General features: G+C 32.5%; 1 non-coding gene across 1 annotated transcript; it reads right to left on the minus strand.

Moving 5' to 3' along the window:
- Positions 1-2,074: 2,074 nt before the first annotated feature.
- LOC121218934 (small nucleolar RNA R71) lies at positions 2,075-2,181 on the minus strand. Its single transcript, XR_005915415.1, has one exon. It is a non-coding gene; the product is annotated as a small nucleolar RNA R71 (small nucleolar RNA).
- Positions 2,182-21,717: the final 19,536 nt, after the last annotated feature.

Consider the following 21,717-nt stretch of genomic DNA (forward strand, 5'->3'; position numbering starts at 1 on the left):
GCCTGAATACAAGCATTTTTGTTTTATTTTAATTAAGTTTCTTTAGTTTTACTTATATCTAATAAAATGTGTGAATTCGATCTTTTATTGACTTTAAGGGACGAATGAGGCCAAAGGAAGAGCTAATGTACTTCGTGAGTGTACAGGAGACCATTAAAACGCATTTTAGGCTGATACTAAACACTACGTTAAAACACGGGAGTCCCGATGTCACAACATGGAGAGCAGAATGGAGAAAGTACGAAATTGTCTATGAAGTTGCGACATCGACTTTGGGGCAGAAATTAAACATGAAGTAGGGGCATTTTGGTTCGCACAATCGAACTTATAGCTTGAAAATGCCAGTTGACCTAAGGTTAAGGACAACGACCACCTGAAGGCTATAAGTAGGCTCCTTTGGCACATGTTATGGACACCTTTTCATTAACCTAGTTTCTTTCTTTAGATTTAGTTTTATTTTCTTTCTTTCTTAGGTTTCTAGAGTTTAGTTTATTTGTTCGTTGTTTTCTTTCAAGAGATCTGAATTGTGGAATCATTTAAAATCTGTGGATTTGAGCTTAATCTCAATACAATCAAGCTCTTTCATTTATTCTATCTTGTCGGTTTAATTAGCATGCTTTCTCTTTACATAGATTATATATTGTTTATGAACACCATGAGGAACTAATCCCTCTATGGGGGATTAGTGAGTGGAGGTATGATCTATTAACTATTTGTAGGCTTATTCAACAGATCAGCTATTTGGGAAAGGGAGAACGTGAAACAAACCCTAGCCTTGACAACCATGAGAAGTAATCAAGGTCGTAATTAACCCAAAATTGGTATTGCCCATCCATGAACACCTTAACCCCAAACTAGTCTAGACTGTGAGGTCAGAATATAAGTAGTTCTTGCTGACTTGTTATGTTAGTGGAAGATTGAAAGATCCTACTATGGTAGTGACTAGTTGATTGAAGAGGAACTCGAAACGATAGTTAATGAATATTATTGAAGTGAGCTAATCACCCATAATTAGATTTGATTTATTCTTCCTTTTTAATCTCTTAAATTTTATTTTTTATCTTGTTTTATTTTTACTATTATTATAAAAACACCAAAATATCCTTTATTTTATATTCTTTATACTATAACTGAATTTAAAGTACTAATTAGATCTTTCAGTGTGTAAGTTAGAATTGATCTAGCAATAGCCTCCCTTGGGTACGATCCTTGGAGTATTCACCCCCTCTGTTGTAAAACTAAATTACAACTAGACCCGTATACCTGCGGATACCACCTCGTAATACTATATTTTACTATAGTATTCACAGTCTGGACATTAGTACATCTGGAGGCGGTCAAGTTGTTGGCGCCGTTGTCGGGGAGGTAACGTCACTAGATCGATCTTAATTTTTTCATTTTAAAGGAATAATTAAGAATTTTTTTGGTGATTGATACGGTTTTATTCCATTTATTGTTACAAATCTTCTCTTTCTGGGTTTAGTGTATGACTCGTAGTAGGGGCACACCTATTGTAGCAACCATAGATCAAGAGAGAATAATTCAAAGAAATCACCAACCCCAATAGTAGTAGCAAATGCAAGATCCACCACCAGTTGTAGGTAATGGACCACATGAAAATCCACTTTTTGACGATGCTGACAATAAGATCCTAGGAAACCCACTAGCACCACAGCTTCCTACAAACATTCAGATGGCTCGGAACAAAAGAACTTTAAGGGATTATGTATTACCAAGTCTAGATATGGTTCAAGAAAATATAGCAAGGCCGACGATTACAACTAATAACTTTGAGATAAAACCAGCTATGATTCAAATGATCTAGAACAATCTGCAGTTTAGGGAGACTATGACAGAGGATCCTAATCAACATTTAAAATGGTTTCTTCAATTTTGTGATACTTTTAAGTATAACGGGGTCACGAATGATGCTATTCGTCTTCGGTTGTTCTGCTTCTCCTTCATTGATAATGCTTTTTCTTGGTTAGACTCGCAAGCACCAGGGTCTATCACGACATGGGATGAACTCACTGAAAAGTTCTTACAGAAGTTTTTCCCAATCAGCAAAGTAGTGCAACTAAGAAGAAAGATTGTTGTTTTCAGACAAATGGAGGGAGAAAGTTTCTGTACGGCATGAGAATGGTTGAAAATGTTGATTCAAAAATGCCTGCACCACGAATGTCCTGAGTGGATACAACTGCAAGTATTTTATAATGATTTGTATGGAAATACACGACATGGATTTGACGGAGTAGCAATAGGACCCTTATGAACAGAACATACGAGGATGCGTACAAAATCACTGAGAACATGGCACTAAACTCCTGTCAGTAGCCAATTGAAAGCTTCACGTATGGCCAGAAACCTACTACAATCAAAGCTATCCATGAGGATGATAAGTACCAGCAAATAGTGGATAGACTCAACCGTATTAAATCTGCTTCTACACTGTTTATGCATGGAGGAGATAAGCCACTCTTCCATTATATGAATAATCCTACCGAGGATATAAACTACATTGGGAATAGGGGTGGAAACCTTTATTCGAATACATACAATCCTGAATAGAGGGATCATCCAAATCTAAGATGGAGAGGAAACCAAGGAGGAAGTAACATTTCAAATCAAGTTAAAAAATACTAATTACTAACCTCCTTATTTGCAGAAACCCTAGGATAGGGTCAACCTAAAGGTCTATACTGCATGTGGTGAATTGTTGGACAAAATTGAGGGAGAAATGAAGTTAATGAGAATTGATGTCAAACAGGTGTAGTTTGAGTACACCAACTCAACAAGAACATTGAATAAACTCAATGATCAAAGGAGCCAATTGATGAGCATGATGAGTGATATCAAAAGACAAATATGCACAGGTATTCCCAGTAACATGAAAGATAATCTACAGAGAGAAGGTAAGGAGCATGTGAAAGCAATTGCACTCTAATTGGGAAAAATATTGAGTAGCCCAAAAACCACCACTTTAGAGACAATTGTAGAGAAGACTGACGAACCTCAAGAAGAACCTTAGAAGTGGATGATGAGCCAGAATCAGAGGAGGTAATCACACTGGCAACAAAGACAGGGAAGGAAATAACTAAAGATTCTATCGGTACAAAAATCCTATTCCCTTCAAGACTAGAAGAAAAAAAAAGCAGGATGATGATGAATTTTTAAGTTTTCTAAACCTATTTAAAACATTAAATATTAACCTACCTTTAATTGAGTTAATTGAAAAGGTTCCTAAATACGCTAAGTTTTTAAAAGAAATGATGACTAGGTGTTAGAAAATTAAGGTAGGAGAATAGGTTACTTTAAATATATCCAGTAGTGTGATTATTTCAAGACATGTACCTTGAAAATTGAAAGACTTAGGAAGTTTTACTATTCCCATAGAAACAGGGATCATTCATTTTAATAGAGCTCTATGCGATCTAGGAGCAAGTATTAATCTAATGCCTCTATTGATTTTTGAAAAACTCGGGTTAGGGGATCTAAAATCTACTCAAATAACATTACAATTGGTTGACATGTCTTCTGTACATCCAAAAAGGGTATTGGAAGACATGTTAGTCAAAGTGCGAAGTTTTATTATCCTCGCAGATTTTGTGGTACTTGATTTTGAAGAAGATTGTGAGATACCGATCTTATTAGGAAAACCCTTCTTGGCTACTTTTAGGTCTACCATTGATTTAGAGAAAATGAATTAACTATGAAAATCAATGGTGAGATAAAAATGTTTAAATGTGGTCATCAATCGAGTGAGGAATTTATCACGAAGTTATAGAAACAATGTAAAAAAATTATTTATTTCTAACATCCCTGAGTCAAGGGGCACGCTTCTTTTTATGCATGCTTAATGAATAAACACGTTTAAAGAATGGGACAAATAGACACAGGTGGAATGGCATGATGGAAGATGGACCAATACTGATAGAATGGGAAAATCCTCCATCCATGAATTGGTGACACTATAGGATGAATCCGACAATAAAACTTAAAACTTAGTTGAATTGCTTAACTTTTGTAAATTATTGTATATGTAACTAATCACCTAGTTTAGATTTTGACTTTTATTTGATGTAGGTTTATCTCTAAATAGAAACATCCTTAAAGCTGAAAGTTTTTAGCCAAAATAGAGTCAATGTTGTCACATCGCCCCAAGGAATCGCAACATAGCAGACAGTTTCCTTCAAAGCTCTAAACTGAAGGACGTGTCGCGACAGCAATGTATTGCTAGGGATTTTTTGTAAGGTTAACTCGACCCAGTCGCACAACCCGGTGGCTTAGTTTTCATTTAACCCAATTTTTAAGACTTTAAAACCTTATTTTGTAACCTAAAATCATATCTACTTCCAGTTCAAACACCTGTTAACCCCTAATCCTTCAAACTCTTTCAAATCTCTCAAAATATCTTAAATCCTAAAACCTCAATTTTTTAAAAATTCTATTTATTCCTCACAAGCACTTTAACCATATTTAGGGAAACAAGGAACGGGAACATCGTAGGAAAGCAAGGAATTCAAACGAACTTCGACCATATATTAAAGGTTAAGGGTTCCTAAACTCAAACTTTTTACTGTTCCATTGAATTGTTTGCTTAAGATTAAAATATCATGCCTCCTAGGAAAGTTAGGTTAACTATGGAAACGAAGCCATCAATGATTCAAAATTCCTCTATTTTTCCAAATACGAATGTTGGAAAATATTTTAATGAACATTAAGGAAGAACATTCATCCAAGAGAGGGAATTTGATCCATCCATGATTTTGTGTAAGGAAATATGGCCTTTAGTGTGATATCATAGATGGTAATGATTTTGGACGATCCCTAAAGAGAGTATTGTGGTCCCCATTGTTCAAGAATTTTATGCATCATTATGAGATCAAGAGTCTAGAAACATTGAAGGTCAAATGTGGGATATGGTCCTTGTGCGAGGGAAAGAGGTTAGAATAACCCCGCGTATTATTTTCGACTTCTATAATACTTCATACTATGAAAATGATTTTATTGATGAAACTGTTCTGGAACAATTTTGAGACATAGATATGGATAACATTATAAACTTTTTGACTGAAGGTAGGGGTGAATGAAAACATCGCGCAAGTACAAATATCCTAGTATCATTTAATCAAGCGATCATGTTTCTTGAGGCCAAAATGTGGATCCAATTTGTATGCACAAGAATTGTACATGCTTTAAATGTTTCTAACGTTAATACTTTTAGAGCAGTGTTACTCTATGCTATTTTGTAGAAAAAACAGGTATTTATCGGTAAATGGATTCATCAGAACATGATAAGATGCATTGGTAGCTAGAAGGTGGTAGTCTTCTTTCCCCACCTAGGGACGGCATTATGCAGAATGACAGATGTACCTATGACATCCATTGTATAGTCGCTGAAACCTTCTAAAAGTATAATCAGTGATACCTTGTTCCAACAGTACATAGAGTTATGAGCAAATGAATGAAGGATTGGAACAAGCAACAACAAGAAGCAACAATAAGAAGCGATGGTTACACTAGCCTCATCACAGAGGTTGAAACAAGCTCAAAAAGATATCTGTGAAAGTTGTCATCCAAAAATTGATTAGATGATACAGTGGGTGCAAGAGTCATGACCAATATTCAAAGAATTTGCATGGAAAAATAACATCTGGTTCCCTAATTATATGCCTGACATGTCCAGGCCAACGAATATGGAACAACAAGAAGAAGTGTATGAAAGCGAAGAGGAAGGAGGAGATGAGGAGAATGATGGGAGTGTGGAGATGGATGAGGAAGACAATTGAATTATTTTAATTTTATAAAGACTTTGTAGGAGTAGGAATAAGAAATAGATTTTTTGTTTTGTTGCACTTTGTAAATTTTCTATATAGGAACCCAACACGAAGGAGACACAAACATGTCGAGCTAACACGTTCAAAGGAGGAAGCACCCACCATTAGCAATTAGAGCGACCACGATCAATCAGGTAACTTCCTTCATTATCTATTTATGAGCTACACATTGAGGATAATGTGTCAACTAAAGTTTGTGAGGGTAACATAGAAAATTTGCTTCAAATTTTTACGTTTTCTTTGATTTTCTTATCTTTTGTGTGCTTGAGCTTGTAGAAATACAAGTGATTAGTTAGGAGCATGTACAAAGGTTACTTGTGTTTAGGAATAAATTTGGCATGATGATAGGTGATTTTCAATTTTTGATTGTTAGACTACTAAGTTCTATATGTTACACTATAAATAGGTATTAAGCAATCAACTATACCAAGTGATATATAAAATAAAAGGAAGCGAGCATGCTAGTACGAATGATAAATAGTTGAATTTGTATTTGTTTGGTTGATTAAATTTGTGCATGTTGAGATATTTAAGGATCACCTAAGACATTATTTGGAACACATCCAGAGCTAAAAAGCTGTCCTATTTATATTTCACCTTTAGTACCAATTTTTGAGCCTATTAACACTTCTTGATGAACCCTATTACAAGCCCTGAGCCTGAAAATGTTAATTTGTAATCGCCATTTTTCTTTGGTCCTGCACTGCACAATTATAAACATCCAACCATACGTATTGAGGGTTAAGTAGATACATCACGACAGAGTTTGTAAAAATAGAGTGAAATAGGAAAGATTGGTGTGATATATGAACTATAAGTTAGCCTAATGTGCAAAACAAAAAGAAAAATCCAAAAAGGGAATTAGTATGAGTAGAAAAAGTCTTAAATTAGTGAAAAAGCAATCATGAGTGAGATGTATTGAAAAAGAGAAATGTCACAAAGTCACAAGAGAAAGAAAAATTCGTTCATTAGTGCACACAAACTCGTAAGGCTAGCCATAGTTACTATGTCATGCTATGACTTCATATATATCGAGAGACAAGGAATGTGAGAAAAGGAAAAATAAAGCGGTGAGTGGGTAAGGGTCACTAAAAGGAAAAATAGGGACCAATACGATGTGCCAAACTATTTTCGTGTTTGTTACCATTTTTTATGCTTATTGTTTTTGAATTTCATACATGTCCTAAGCCTTAGAATGTTACAAGCCGAAAAGTCTTATGTAACCTAAAATATCTTTATACATGAGTAGACATCACACTGAACATATGCATAAATGACTGTTTGTATTCTACTCGAATAATCAAAGTACTTGTAATATTTGTTGATGGATTCCTATAGGTGAGACCCTTAATACTTGTAGAGTTTGTAACATACTGAACTTAGGTGCTTGTGGTAAAAAATGGCAAGTCAACTACTTATCATATTAAGATTGTTTATAAGTATGAAATGTCTAAGTCATATGCTCCGAATTCAATACCAAAATTGGTATAAGTTAATGTATCTTTAAATGGCCAAAATGGTATGTGATAAATTGATCTCAACATGGTCAGAATATAGTTTATTTTGGAAAGGTTTTTAACTAGATGTGCATGATGTAAATTTGGTATATAAATTTTGGTTGATTGGTACTATTTGGAAATGGTTGGTTTATGTCATTTAGGTGGTTATGTTAACATGTATGTATGGTCTTTTAATGGTTACTATTTTGGCATTTTGGTGCTTAAATGATGGTAGTTGGAATGATGAATAAATATGCATGCTATGTAATGTTGTTTTGATATCTTGGAATGTTGTCATTGAGGTATGTTTTGATATGCAAATAGATAGTGAGTATTGAGTAGATAAATGACTAATTTGGTATAATCGGATGTGGTTGGCATATGACCAAGTTTGCTAAGGTTTAGTGATGATAGTTGTTGAATGGTAAAATTGGTATATTTGAGTATGATTGGTATGTGAAAATTTGGTAAATGTTGGTGTGTAATTAGCTCAAATGTTTGGTTGATTTTTGGCTAAACTTAGCAAATGTATAATCAAGTTTGATTATTGTGATTGAGGTGCCTTTTTGGCATATTGGTTCTATGGTTAAATACTATGATGATCTAGCTTGAATTTGCATGTGTTTGGTACAATTTGGATGCATGAACATAGGTGCATTTGGATTGTGTAAGTGGCTAAGTTTTGGGTGAGGAAAATGGCTTGAAAATGGCCTATTTTTCATCCACACGGCCTAGTGTTTTCAGCCTTGTGTGACACACGGCCACACGATACGGTCAAAGCCTCAATGTTTAGAGCTCTAATGCCTAGCCCAGATTTTCGTGATGAGCTGCCAAAGCTGATGGACTTAATGCAACACATGCAATGGCAGTAACAAGCCTACTGGAGATACTCAAAAATAAGGGATGTTCCGATGAGGAGTGCCCTACTGAAAATTTATAATGACTCATTTATTTTTGTGCCTGAGTTTCCAGATTTCATATTTGAACCATGGAGTTCATTGTCAAGGAGGGAGCAAAGCAATTCATGCAAAGGCAATAATGATGAAGCAAAAGATGAGTCGAATTCTGAAGGATCGGCAAACAAATAAAAAATGGAGGACCTCAAATTTATTTTATTTTTATTCTTAAGTTATTTTAGGATTAGGTTAATTAGGAATTTTTATTTTTGCACAACAAAACAAAAGATAGGAATCATGAATAAAATCTGAACAAGTCACAAAGGCTAAAGTGTGGCAATAGGTATATACATGTCTAGGATTGGATTTCGTGAGAGCTTGGTACTTAAGCTGTCAATTTGACTCACATCTTCTTTTCTAAAATCCTACTTGGTGTATAGTATCTATTCACTTTAAACAATGAGGACATTGTTCATTTTAAGTTGGGGGGACCGAAAATTTGAATTAATTCCACTCAGAATAAAATTTTGTTTTAATTATGATTAGGATATATTTTGTTCAATAATTTGAAATTTTGTTAAGTATGCTAAACTTCATTATTAATAAAGTTCTATTATTTCAATAAGTTATTATGTTAGCTTAATAATGATATGAATGTATTTTTAATAAAGCATGCAAATTCGTACCACATAATTTTTTTTAGTTCCCTACGAAAAAATTAGGCATGCATGAAAGTTTAAGTCTTTAGAATTGACTTAGTAATCTCTTGAGGCGAAATCCTAGGAAGCATGAAATATTGAAAATGACTTAGGCAATTATTGTTTGAACCGTTTGAGCCTTTCAAGCCGACCATGATAAAATTTTCCTTTGAAACCTAACTTTGAGACTATATGGCCTAGTTTTATTTAGACCTTTGCAATATTTAGCTATCGCTTTTCTCTTCATCATCTTTAAAATTGTCACAAACACTAGACTCAGTACTATTCAGAATATCATTTGAAAATAAGTTTGGGGGAATTGAAAAGAAGTATCAATTGCCCGAAAATTGTAGTACATGAAGCAAGCGCTCGAATTTGAATTTAAGAAAAAAATTTACTCGAAAGAAAATAGATGTACAAAAGAGCATGTGAAAGTAAAATAAGTTGGTGTATCGAAGGTAAAAATTCCGAAGGCTCGATAATACGCTAAGTCTAAGGTTTTTAAGCCAAAATTTATCTATCTTTTACCTACCCATAGCCTAGCCACATTACAACCTTAATAAAGACCGATTGATTCAAGTTTCTATGCTACCTACATTAGTGGAGAGAAATTGCTAAGATCAACATATGAAGACATAAGTTAAACTTAATGATTGCAGCTTAGTCTTGAATAAGGGAATAAAAAAAATCAAATTGGTAAGGGTTAACATGTCTTTGTTAAATAGGCATTTAGTCTAATTTTGCTATTATAATAGTTGTTGGATGTAATTTGAACGACATGCATACTTAAGTAGCATAATTATCAAATTTCTTATCTTTGAGCCTAAGTATATTAAATTCATAATTTTGAGAAGAAAGCTATTCTGAAGGAATTCTTCAAAAGTGTTTCTGAGAAATTCTTTCGAAAATTTGTGCATTACTCGAGACGAGCAATGATTTAAGTTTGGGGTTTGGAAACACAGATTTATATACTTTTTCATACCTAATTTTACTTAAAATCATGCATTTTCGATAGAATTTTTGTCATAAAATAATTAATTTTTATAAAATAATTAAATTGTATTAAAATTTTTGGGGTGTGGAAACACAAAGATTTATATACTTTTTCATACCTAATTTTACTTAAAATCATGCATTTTCGATAGAATTTTTGTCATAAAATAATTAATTTTTATAAAATAATTAAATTGTATTAAAATTTTGGGGGTGTGGAAACACAAAGATTTATATATTTTTTCATACCTAATTTTACTTAAAATCATGCATTTTCGATAGAATTTTTGTCATAAAATAATTAATTTTTATAAAATAATTAAATTGTATTAAAATTTTGAACATGTTAATTTTTAGTCAATTTTACAATTATTTTTATTAAATTTTGATTATTTTTGACAGATTCGTACAAAGGGCGAAAATTAACTCGGCAGACACTGCTAGAAGAACAAAATTGAGAAGCAATTCGAAGTAACAAGGTAAAATAATTTCCAGCTTGAGACGGTCCAAATATGTGTATTAATTCATAGCATAATTAATTTTAATTTATTCCCAATTTAATTTGGGCTAAATAAATTAATTTTAATTAATTATTGAAAAGGGCCCAATTGAACCGCACCAGTTGAACCAAATTGAGAGAATTGAACCAGCCACCAATTGGGCAGCCCAAAACCATTCAAATGTTGACCCAAATTAGCATTTTTACTGATTAAATGAGCTGCAAAAAGGCCCTGGAAGACTTCCAAATTGCATTCAAACCTCACCTTAAATTAAGGCTTTACGAATTTGCCCCAGACTAATTTTAGCAGAGTTAAAAGTCTCAACTTTGCCATGTAGGATGGCCGGCCATGAGGGGGCTCTTTGGCTGCTGAAATTTTTCTATTTTTAGCAGCCATCCTCAGTTATATAAACCCCCCTTTTATGCCCATTCAAATCATCCCTCATTCACATCTCTTCTCTCACAACTCTTCTCTCCTCTCTCATTTTTTTCTCTCATTTTCCCATTCAAAGTTCCTTGCACATGTTAGTTCATTTAATTATGATTCATATGAATTTGACATGGATAGCAATTATACTTAAGCATGATTTAATTGGATTTATCATACATCTCATAACATACCATGTTTTCCATATATTACCATTTCAATGAGTTTCATACACACATATCTTAATTCATATTGAACACTTACCATTTCATTTGCATAACACATAAGACATAAACATAGCATTAACCATAGTCACCAATTAGTGATTAAACATATAACTTAGTTATATCATCACTTGGTAAGATATGGTATATAAACATAGCATCACTTAAATCATACTTTTCATAATCATGAATGCTGTTACTTTGATCATCGATACATCATACATTTCTATAATTGTCGTAGTGAAATCAATCAAAACCTTTACTGGTTCACCCCTTTTCATGCCCGTTGAACCACTTAGAATAATACCGGATACGCGGGAAAGCTCACACAAAGTATGCTAAACATATAGTCGTAGCTCACACAAGCTGTAAAATAGGTCTACTCACACAAGCTATCGGTCGGAACGTAAGCTACACGATGCTACTTACACAAGCTATCGAGTATCCGCAACTAATGTCGAACCTCATCCACTTGTAGGACATTCAAGACCAGTACCCAAAACATGGTAACCTTGGTCTACTCATACAAGCTATCAGTCGAAACGTAGCTACACGGTGTTACTCACATAAGCTGTCAAGTATCTGCAACACATACCGAAACTTAGCCACCGGTAGGACATTCAAGACTAGCACCAGAAACATCGTAACCCTAATGACATGTCATTTGTATCCTATATATTCTTAAGGTTCAAACGAGGCTTGATAATCGTCATATGTCGTTGAATTTTCATTGTTTCTTAACAAGATAAATTGCATAATAACATGTATACAATAATTCAATCACAATAGAATCACATACTAACATTCAATTTAATCAACATTATACATAATTCAATTCATACAAACTTACCTGGCTAAATTACAAAAATGACAAAGTATAGAGGCATTTTGGTAGTTTTATATTATCCTCGATTTTCCACTCAATCTTGATCTAAATTAATAATTTCATTCAATCTATTAATTTAGACAGTAAAACAATGTATTTTATGCAATTTATTCATTTTTGAAATTTTTACAAAATTGCCATTAAATTTTCACTTTTATTCAATTTAGTTCATAAGCCCAAAATATGAAATTAACCATTTTTAATGCCAATTTATAACATTAAAATATTCATGGCACCCATATCAACCCATATTTGCAACAATTTCACATCAAATCCTTGAAATTTTACTATTTTAACAATTTAATCCCTAATCGGGAAATTCATCAAAAAATTACTTAATAAAATACTTTTAGATAACAAAAAATATCTCAAATTCAACATTTAACATCTAAAATCACCATTTTTATCAATGGCAACATTCAAAATCTTTAATAGTTTCAAAATCGAAGGTATGGGCTAGCTGGACCTAGTTGCAATGATCTCAAAAACATAAAAATTAAAAGAAATGGATGAAAAATGGCTTACCATGCAAAGGTATAGCCATAGTCAAGCCTTGAAGCATAACAATGGTGTATTCTAGTGGTGAACAAGCCAAATGAAGAAGAAAACTTTATGTTTTCTTATTATTATATTTTTAACCTTTATTCTTTATTTTAATAATAAAATAACTTATAAAACTTATAAAATTAAAAGAAATTAAAACTTAAACTGTCCACCATCTTAAAAATGGGTAATTTATCCAATAAGGCAATCCAATTATGATTCTTTAATCAATTAACGCCTTTAAACTAATAGCGATTGACTTTTTCAACTATTACGGTTTAGGCCTTTTTTGCTTAATTAACTATCGAAACGTTAAAATTATTCAAAAAAAATTTAATACCACCTTAATGAAACTCCGTAAATATTTATAAAAATATTTACGGCTCAATTTATAGAAACGAGGTCCCGATACCTCATTTTTTAAAACTACTTGACCTTAAGGTCTTACCACTTGAACTTAATTAATCATCCATATAATAAAAATCACTATATCAAAAACCTTTTTAAAACCACATTTGACTTGTAAATATTAAATAATAATATTTATGAACTTACTCATCAAATTTGGTGGCCTCGAAACTACTGTTTCTGACACCATTGAAAAACGGGTTGTTACAATGTGCCAACTAAGGCAGCATCAAAAACTCCATACGAATTGTGGCATGGCAAGAAGTGAAGCCTAAAACATTTAAGGAATTGGGGATGCCTAAACCACGTATTGGATAAATATGGGAGGAAGTTGGACTTGCAGATAGAATTGTGCATGTTTGTAGGATATCCAAAGGGAGCAGAGGGTGGTTTGTTTTATAACCTGAACGAACAAACTGTTAAAGTGTCAACTCAAGCTACATTCCTTAAAAAAGTTACATGAATGACTTTAAACCTTAAAGTAAAGATGTACTTGAGGAAATTTTGAGAAATATACAAAACCCTACTTAAATGGTTCCAGAACCAACTCCTAATAGTAGACCTACAAACGATCAGCATAATAGGGTGTTTTGTCGCAATGGGAGGGTCTCTCATAAATCTAAGTTATTTCAATCTGACGAAAGTGTTTTAAACACTTAGTATGCAGAACAGAAAGATGATGAGCCACTCACGTATAGCGAAGCAATGCAGAGTGTTGATTCCAAGCTTTAGGAAATAGCTTATGAAATCTAATATGGATTCTATGAACTCCAACTTAGTGTGGGAACTTGTGGACTTATCGAAAAAGATAAAATTCATAGGGTGTAAGTGGATCTACAATAGAAAAATAAATACAGATGGAAAAGTGGAAACTTATAAGACTAAACTTGTAGCAAAAGCTTATACTCAGAAAAAAGGTATAGATTATGAAAAAACCTTCTCTCAGGCTTTCATGCTCAAGTCAATACACATATTGTTATCCATTACGACGACTCTTGATTACGACATCTAAAAAATGGCTGTCAAGACAATGTTTTTCAATAACTATCTTGAAAAAAACATTTATATGATGCAACCCATCGAATATATAGCTAAAGGAAACGAGCATAAAGTTTGCAAACTGCTTATATCCATATATAGACTTAAGCAAGCATCCTGCTCATGGAATCAAATATTCGATTAAGCGATCAAGACTTTTGGATTTGAGCAAAATGTAGATGAATCTTGTGTTTATAAACATTTAGGGGATGGAAAGGTGGTTTTTCTCGTTCTATATGTAGATCTACTCATTAGGAATGATATAGGGATATTGTCATCGGTTAAATTGTGGTTAACCCAACAGCTTAGCATGAAGGACTTGAGAAAAGCTAATTTTATTCTAGGCATTCGAATCCTAACGGATCGACAGAACAAAGTGATAGCATTGTCTCAGGCTTCACACATAGATAAGATATTGGAGCATTATGCAATTACTAACTCGAAGAAGGGAAATCAGCCCTCCGTATCAGGATTTCTTCTCTCTTTAGAGGACCGTCCTAAAATAAGGGAAGAAAGAGAGAACATGAGAAAGGTTTCTTATGCTTCGGCAGTAGGAAGTCTTATGTATGTTTTGTTATGCACACGCTTAGATATCTATTTTGCAGTGGAGTTGGTAAGTCGATATCAGGTGAATCTAAGACTAAGACACTGGCAAGTAGTTAATCATATACTCAAGTATTTATGGATAACGAGGAATTATATGTGTAATATCCCATTTTTAGTGGTGTCAAAAACAGTAGTTTTGGGACCACAATTATGATATATGGGGTTGCATTTTATTATTTAATTAATATTTATAGGGTTGCATTAGAGTCGTATAAAATTTTGGTGAAGAAATATTAATGTTTGGTTGTTTAATTAATTAAAAATGACTAAATTGTAAAAGTTACAAAAGTTTATTACTATTAATTAAATGGGTTAAATGGTTTTGGAGATGTAAGTTAAAGGACTTAGGTGGTAAATATACCATGCATAAAAGTAAAAGACTTTTATTGACAAGGTTATATTAAATTGTATGTTAAAATAAAACGGGGAGACTAGTAAATTAATATTAAAACTAAAGTAAAATAATAATAAAAGAAACATTTCCATCTTCCACATTGAGTGCACCGAAAATTTAGAAGAAAACCACTATTGTTGGAGCTGTATTTTCGACCAACATAAACTCTTTGCATGTAAGCTTATTCTAGTTTCGTTTCTTGTAATTTTTATGTTTTTGTAATCGTTGTAACTAGGTCTAACTAATCCATAACTTCGTTTTTGAAACTGTTAAGACTTTTAGATGTTGTCATTGATAAATACTTGATATTTTGGATGTTAAATAATGAAATTGAAGTGTTAGTTGTTGATTTTGAGTAAATTATAAAATGGTTTTGTTAGTTTTGAATTAAGGATTAATTTGATAAAATAATAAATTTTACATGGAATTCATGTGAATTTCGAATAAATGTGGGCTGGTTATGGAAGGGTAAAAATTTGGCTAACTTGAGTATTTGGAAAAGTTTGGTAGTTTTAGAGATTTTAAGTTAGGGACTAAATTGTGAAAAATGTAAAATTTTAGCGAAAATGAGTAAATAATTAAAATTTAAGGGTCATGTATGTTGAATTAAATGTGAAATTAATAGATTGTATTTAATTATCATTTAGATCAAGAACCAAACCAAAAAGACGACAACCGAGGAAAAGGAAAAATTACAGAGAAGTCTCTGCTCCGTAATCGGAAGTGATCATAAGTAAGTTCATCGTGACTTATTATGTAAAATAAAATGCTTATGATATATTATTGTTTCTAGTTAGTTATTGAATGTATAAGATATTTCATTAGTTATTTACATGAAATTGAAATGAAATGATAGTAGTTATGTTTAGAGTTAGATATTTATATATGAACGTATTAAAGATATAATATACATACGAAAATGATGAAGTGCCTCTATATAATGAGAATGTATTAAAGTAATGGATTTTTATATATTGCTCGGTTGAACAGAGTAATCGCGTAGGAAACGATTGGCATGCCAATAGGGTCAGTATACGCGTTTGTACATGATTTGCACTTCGGGTGCCTCTGTCTACACTTCGATGTCCCTGTTCGCACTATAGTGCCCATGTCTACTCATTTGTGCCCTGTTATCCATCTATGATGTTTCTGGTGTGGTGGAGTTACCCGAGTATCCGAGTCAAGTTACTTAGTTCATCGGGCTAAATGTTAATGGATTATACAATTGATTTGTAGATCAAAATGTGATATATATATTCAAGATGAGTAAAGATATGAAATTTTCATTGAATCTACTTGTTGACATCATTATATACAAGTACATCTATGTTAATGAAATGTTACTTATTGAAATGCAAGTTATTAGTATAGGGGATTATCTTGATGTATTTATGTTATGAGATTAAGTGTTAATACAAGTTGTGGATGTGTATTGGATTAACAGGAATTATATGTCATTTCTTTATATTTTGTTGTCAAGTAAGGTAAGATTAATTTGATGCTTTTAAGCTATGAACTTACTAAGCTTCTTAAGCTTACTTGTTTCATTTATGTTATTTTGTAGTTATTATAGTTGCTAACCGACTGGACGGATCAACAGGAAGCTCACACTATCCAGCCATTTGGTAGTTTTTCTATTTTGGTCTTTGGGGTGTGGCATGTATATAGGTTTTTATTGTGAATATGTCAAATTTTATGTTATGATTTTGTGCCTATTTGAAATGGGTAATTTTGGATGTGTTAAAGTTGGTTTATATGATTATTTTGGGATAAAGATTTAGTATGAAATGATGAATTGAATGAACTTGATTGTGGTGCCCTTGAATGGCATATTGGTTAGTTATTATAGGATAGTTGAATTAACTTGTTTTGTATTAAAATTAATGTGTTATTTGATGGTATGTTCAATTGGTGTGTATTGATTTTTGAACTTGTGATTTTTACCATTTAAACTTAGGTATCGATACCTCATCACTTAGTATCGATACTTGGCTTTGGGAAAAACTTTTTAGAGAAACAGAATGCTAAAATGGTATCGATTTTTAATTAACTATTAATGCTTGTATATAAAGTATTGATACAACAAATTAATTATTGATACCACTGTTTTTATTTTGAAAATAGTAGAGCAAATTGGTATCATTTTTCAATTAGGTATCAGTTTGGTATCAATACATCTACGAATTTTTATTAACTATTTTTCAACTTTAAAAATTGGGATTTCTTAAGTGTTTGAAAACTACATTTGCATCCTTTACACTCGAGTAAGTGTTTGTAGGTCATTCTTGACAAGTGTTACAGTAAGAAATTGTTTTGGCAAACTTTAAATTTGATTGAAACAGTTCATTCTACTAATATCATCGAATGTAGTAGTCATATAATAGTTGAATACTCACCATTAATAATCAGAATAGTCTTGTTATGTATCCAACTTCTAGCTTTCAAGATGGCATAAATAGTAATAGTTGTTATTATTTGAATTCCAAAGTTTTGAATTTTTCTGTAATGCCTGTAACTCTAATCCAGCGATAGAGACGGGTTTAGGGTGTTACAATATCTTATGTATTCTAGAGGAGATCTTATTCCTGTCGAATATACTGATTCTGACTTTCAAACGTTACGAGATTCAAGGAAATAGACATTGAATTTTGTTTTTGTCCCAGATAGTTGGTTCATAATGTGAATAAGTATGAAGCAAGGTTGCACTGCTAACTTCACTATGGAGGGTCGAATATGAGGCATAGAAAATATATGGCATTGTAATCGTGCGGGTATAACTAAGGCTCAAAGAAACCACATAAAAACAAAACACATTAATACATAGTATCATAAGGGAGACAATGGTGTTTAATGGAATAGTGGATTTAGTCAAAGATCGTATATGAGGACAAACCCTGGGGATTTGTTTTGCCAAGACTCTATTAGCTAGAGTGCTCTTTGGGAAACATATGGAAGGGCACAAGAATGTGAAACATGACTCATCCACTTTATTAGGGCAAGTGGGACACTGTTGGATCTGGTGCCCTAAATGGACTATTTTCATCTAAGTACACCTGAAATTTCTGAACAGATTGGTTAATAAAACTATTCATGAATTACATTAATACTTTGTATATTTTCTTCAAATGATTTTTGCACGCAAAGCAAAATAGAAGCAAATGATTCTCATTGGTTGTCTAATATTTAACTAACACTAAGCGATATTACGTGGTTGGATCGTAACACAAGAAGACAACTTGTATTAGTAGACGAACCTAAACATGTCCTTAGTCTAATCATAAAGGAGCAAACCAATTGAAAAATTAATGTGTTCTATCAAGTCCAATTAGGGAGATGCCTTGTCTTGGGTATCAGAGCGGATAACTCTCAAAAGATAGAGATATAAATGTGACTGATTGGACTGAAAGTATATCATACTGGACCCAAGTAGAATAGATCTTGAATTCATTTACGGATTTATACACTTGTGACATTCATAGTGTGGCATACCTAAATCCTGAATGGATGATGGACTATGTATACATGACTTGTACACTTTGATGTAAGTAAAATCCTAAATTCAAATAGATAAGGAATCGAAAGTTGATGTGTTGGGTGTACGACTTCTATAGTATGTAGTGTCATTCAAAACAGTGGATTTCATAGCCCAAAATATGGGTAAATGATATCCTCTCATTGGCATTACATGGTTGATGAAAAGTAAACGTGGCCTCTGTCGGTCGTCTTTGTGATGGATGACTTGATCACTACTTGATAGTGATTGACTTTTCATGAAGGAAAATGTAATGGTTACCATGAGATAAAATAAAATCATATTGGTAGAGTGAATATTATCCCAAAGAGATCAATGATATTCTAATAGGGTAACACACTTATGACAATGCCATTGGACGAGTACTGAGTAGTTGCTTTCGTAATGGTATATCGTTAGGGAGAGCTCAGTCCCGATACTATAGTGGAATGACTTCGTGATTAAATGAGTTTATAATTAATAGGCGAAAAGCTAGAACATAATTATAAATCATTTGAGCCCTAATTACATATGTCCAATTGGTCCCTCCATTAGCTCGTTAAAAATTGTCAAAAATTTTACTGGGGTAAAATCGTCAAAATTTTATTGGGGGTAAAATATAGATGAGAAAACTGTTTAATATAGAATATTAAAGTTTATTTTGGGAATTAGAAAACTCGAATCGGGTTCGATCACATTACAGAGTATTGGGTCAAAAGGTCCAGGAAGTACTCGTAATTGGACTCGATGTGAGAGGTTCGAATCCCCATCATAATACATATGTAGGGAAGCACACCCTATTAGCCCCTCTCCCTCTCCTAGTTGGACTAGGAAGTTGTTATTCTATTTGATATAAACCTTTACAATTCAACAAGGATTTTACCTTCTCTCCCTATAAATAGATGACATCGGTAGAGCTATTTACAAAACTTTTAGAGATTATTACTCAATCGAAAAAATAGGGAGAATTTATTCCCACCTATTAAATATATTTTTCCAAAATAAAAATTCTACCGGTTTCTATTAAAGCAGAGAGAATTTTCGCTTTCATCCCAAATAAAAGAGAGAAAACTTTTTCAAGTTTTATGTTTCGGTTCAATTAGTTCGACCTCACACTCGAAGTAGTTCGTGGTATGAGAATAGCGAAGAAGATAGTTTGGTTGAAAGGCAGGAACAATAAACGTTTGCTAAGCCGAAAACACAAGTATGAATTTGGTTAGGGTTTATTGCTATAAATATCACAAACCGGGTCGATTTTTAAAATTTTAATATTTCACTGTGCAAGAAAATCGTTTTCAAACTGGATTTTTTCCAACAACATCTATGTCTCTTTCTTCTGGGATTCATTCATTTCAATGCCCAAGACAAGGCATCTCCCCAATTAGACTTAATAGATGACATATTAGTATTTCAATTAGTTTACTCATTTTTTATTTGGCTAAGGACATGTTTAGGTTCATCTACTAATATAAGTTGTATTTTCATATTACGATCCAACCACGTAATACCGCTTAGTATTATTTAAACATTAGACAACCAGTGAATTAATATTTACTTCTATTTTGCTTTGCATGAAAAAAACACATGAGGATAATATACAAAAGGTATTAATGTGATTGATGAATAATTTTATTAACCAATTTGTTTTAAAAATTACAAGCCTATATATATGAAAATACTACACTACCAAATCTAACACTTACTTCTATCAGATATATTGATTCTAAATTTCGATTGTGTCGGGATTTAAAAAATTGACACCGGGTTGTGTTTTTGTCCTAGGCAGTGGGTCCATTGTGTGGAGAAGTGAAGAGTAGGGTTGTACTGCTGACTCCACTATAGAGGTCGAATATATGGCTGCTTTTGAGGCTACAAAAGAAGCAATATGGCTTCGAAAGTTCCTGACGAATTTTGAAGTCATTCATAGTATGAAAAAAGCTATCACATTGTATTATGACAACAGTGTGACAATAGCTAATATCAAGGAAACCAGAAACCTCAAGAAGACAAACCATATTAACAAAAAGTATCATATCATAAGGGAAGCAGTTGCAGACGAAATCATGGATGTAGTCAAAGTCACATCCGTGGACAACCTTGCAGACTCTTTTACCAAGACTCTACTAGCTTGGAGTTTTGATAATCATGTAGAGAGCATGGGAATTCGGAATATGACTCATCAACTTCACTAGGGCAAGTGGGATACTGGTTGATCTGATGCCCTAAGTGTAGTATATTCGTTGTAAACTTGAAATTTTTTCCAACTAATTGGTTAATAAAGTAATTCATGAAATGCATTAATATACTTTGTATAATATCCTCATGTGGTTTTCACATTCAAAGCAAAATAAAGGCAAACATTGGCCCACTAATTGTCTAATGTTTAAACTAAAACTAAGTGGTATTATGTGGTCGGATTGTAATACAGAAAGACTACTTATATTAGTAGACAAAACTAAGCATGTCCTTAGTATAATCGAAAATGAGAAAATTGATTGAAAGACTAATATGCCATCTATTAAGCCCAATTGAGGAATGGTGAACTAATATTCCTCTGCACCATCCTCTCCTCCTTGTTAACAACTTGTATCAACAATCTTCTTGAAACATTAGTAATATGTTTTTTTAGATTTAATGGTCAACTTCTATAGAAGCTCCCTATACAATACATTTTAGTATGTTTAGTTCTTATAAAGAGTTTACCAAGACGAAATCATTAATGAAGTAAACTCTTTTCGTTAATTTCTTCAAATTTAATGTGACTTATTTTTTAAATGTGTGATGATATTTACTTCGACATTTTTTATGCAATTAGATAAATATTGTAAATGTTCTCTTTTTTATCTTTTTAAATGTGCAAAAGAAAACAAGAAGTTTAACAATACAAAGATATGTGTCACATCATAGCATTTAAAAAAAATAAGTCACATAAAATTAACAAAAAAATAATCTTACCATTGAAAATACACATTGAAAAATAAATAAATTTAAAATATTCAATTCATAGGATTAAATCATGTATATAATATAGAGATGACCTTTTTTATGCTAAATAGTTGTATTTATTAAACTTTTAATGTTCACCAAAAAGACAACAAATTTTAAACATCAAAATCAAAAGCAAAACCATAAACCATAAACCATAACTACAAAATTATCTCTTAAGAATCCAAACTGAACCATTTGGGGATTTCCTCTCCTTGGAGACCCTGCTTTCGTTCATTACTCTATTTCCCCTGAAAGTCGATCATCCTTTCC

Source organism: Gossypium hirsutum, chromosome D06 (genome assembly GCF_007990345.1).
Source record: "Gossypium hirsutum isolate 1008001.06 chromosome D06, Gossypium_hirsutum_v2.1, whole genome shotgun sequence".
In the NCBI taxonomy this organism is placed as follows: domain Eukaryota; kingdom Viridiplantae; phylum Streptophyta; class Magnoliopsida; order Malvales; family Malvaceae; genus Gossypium; species Gossypium hirsutum.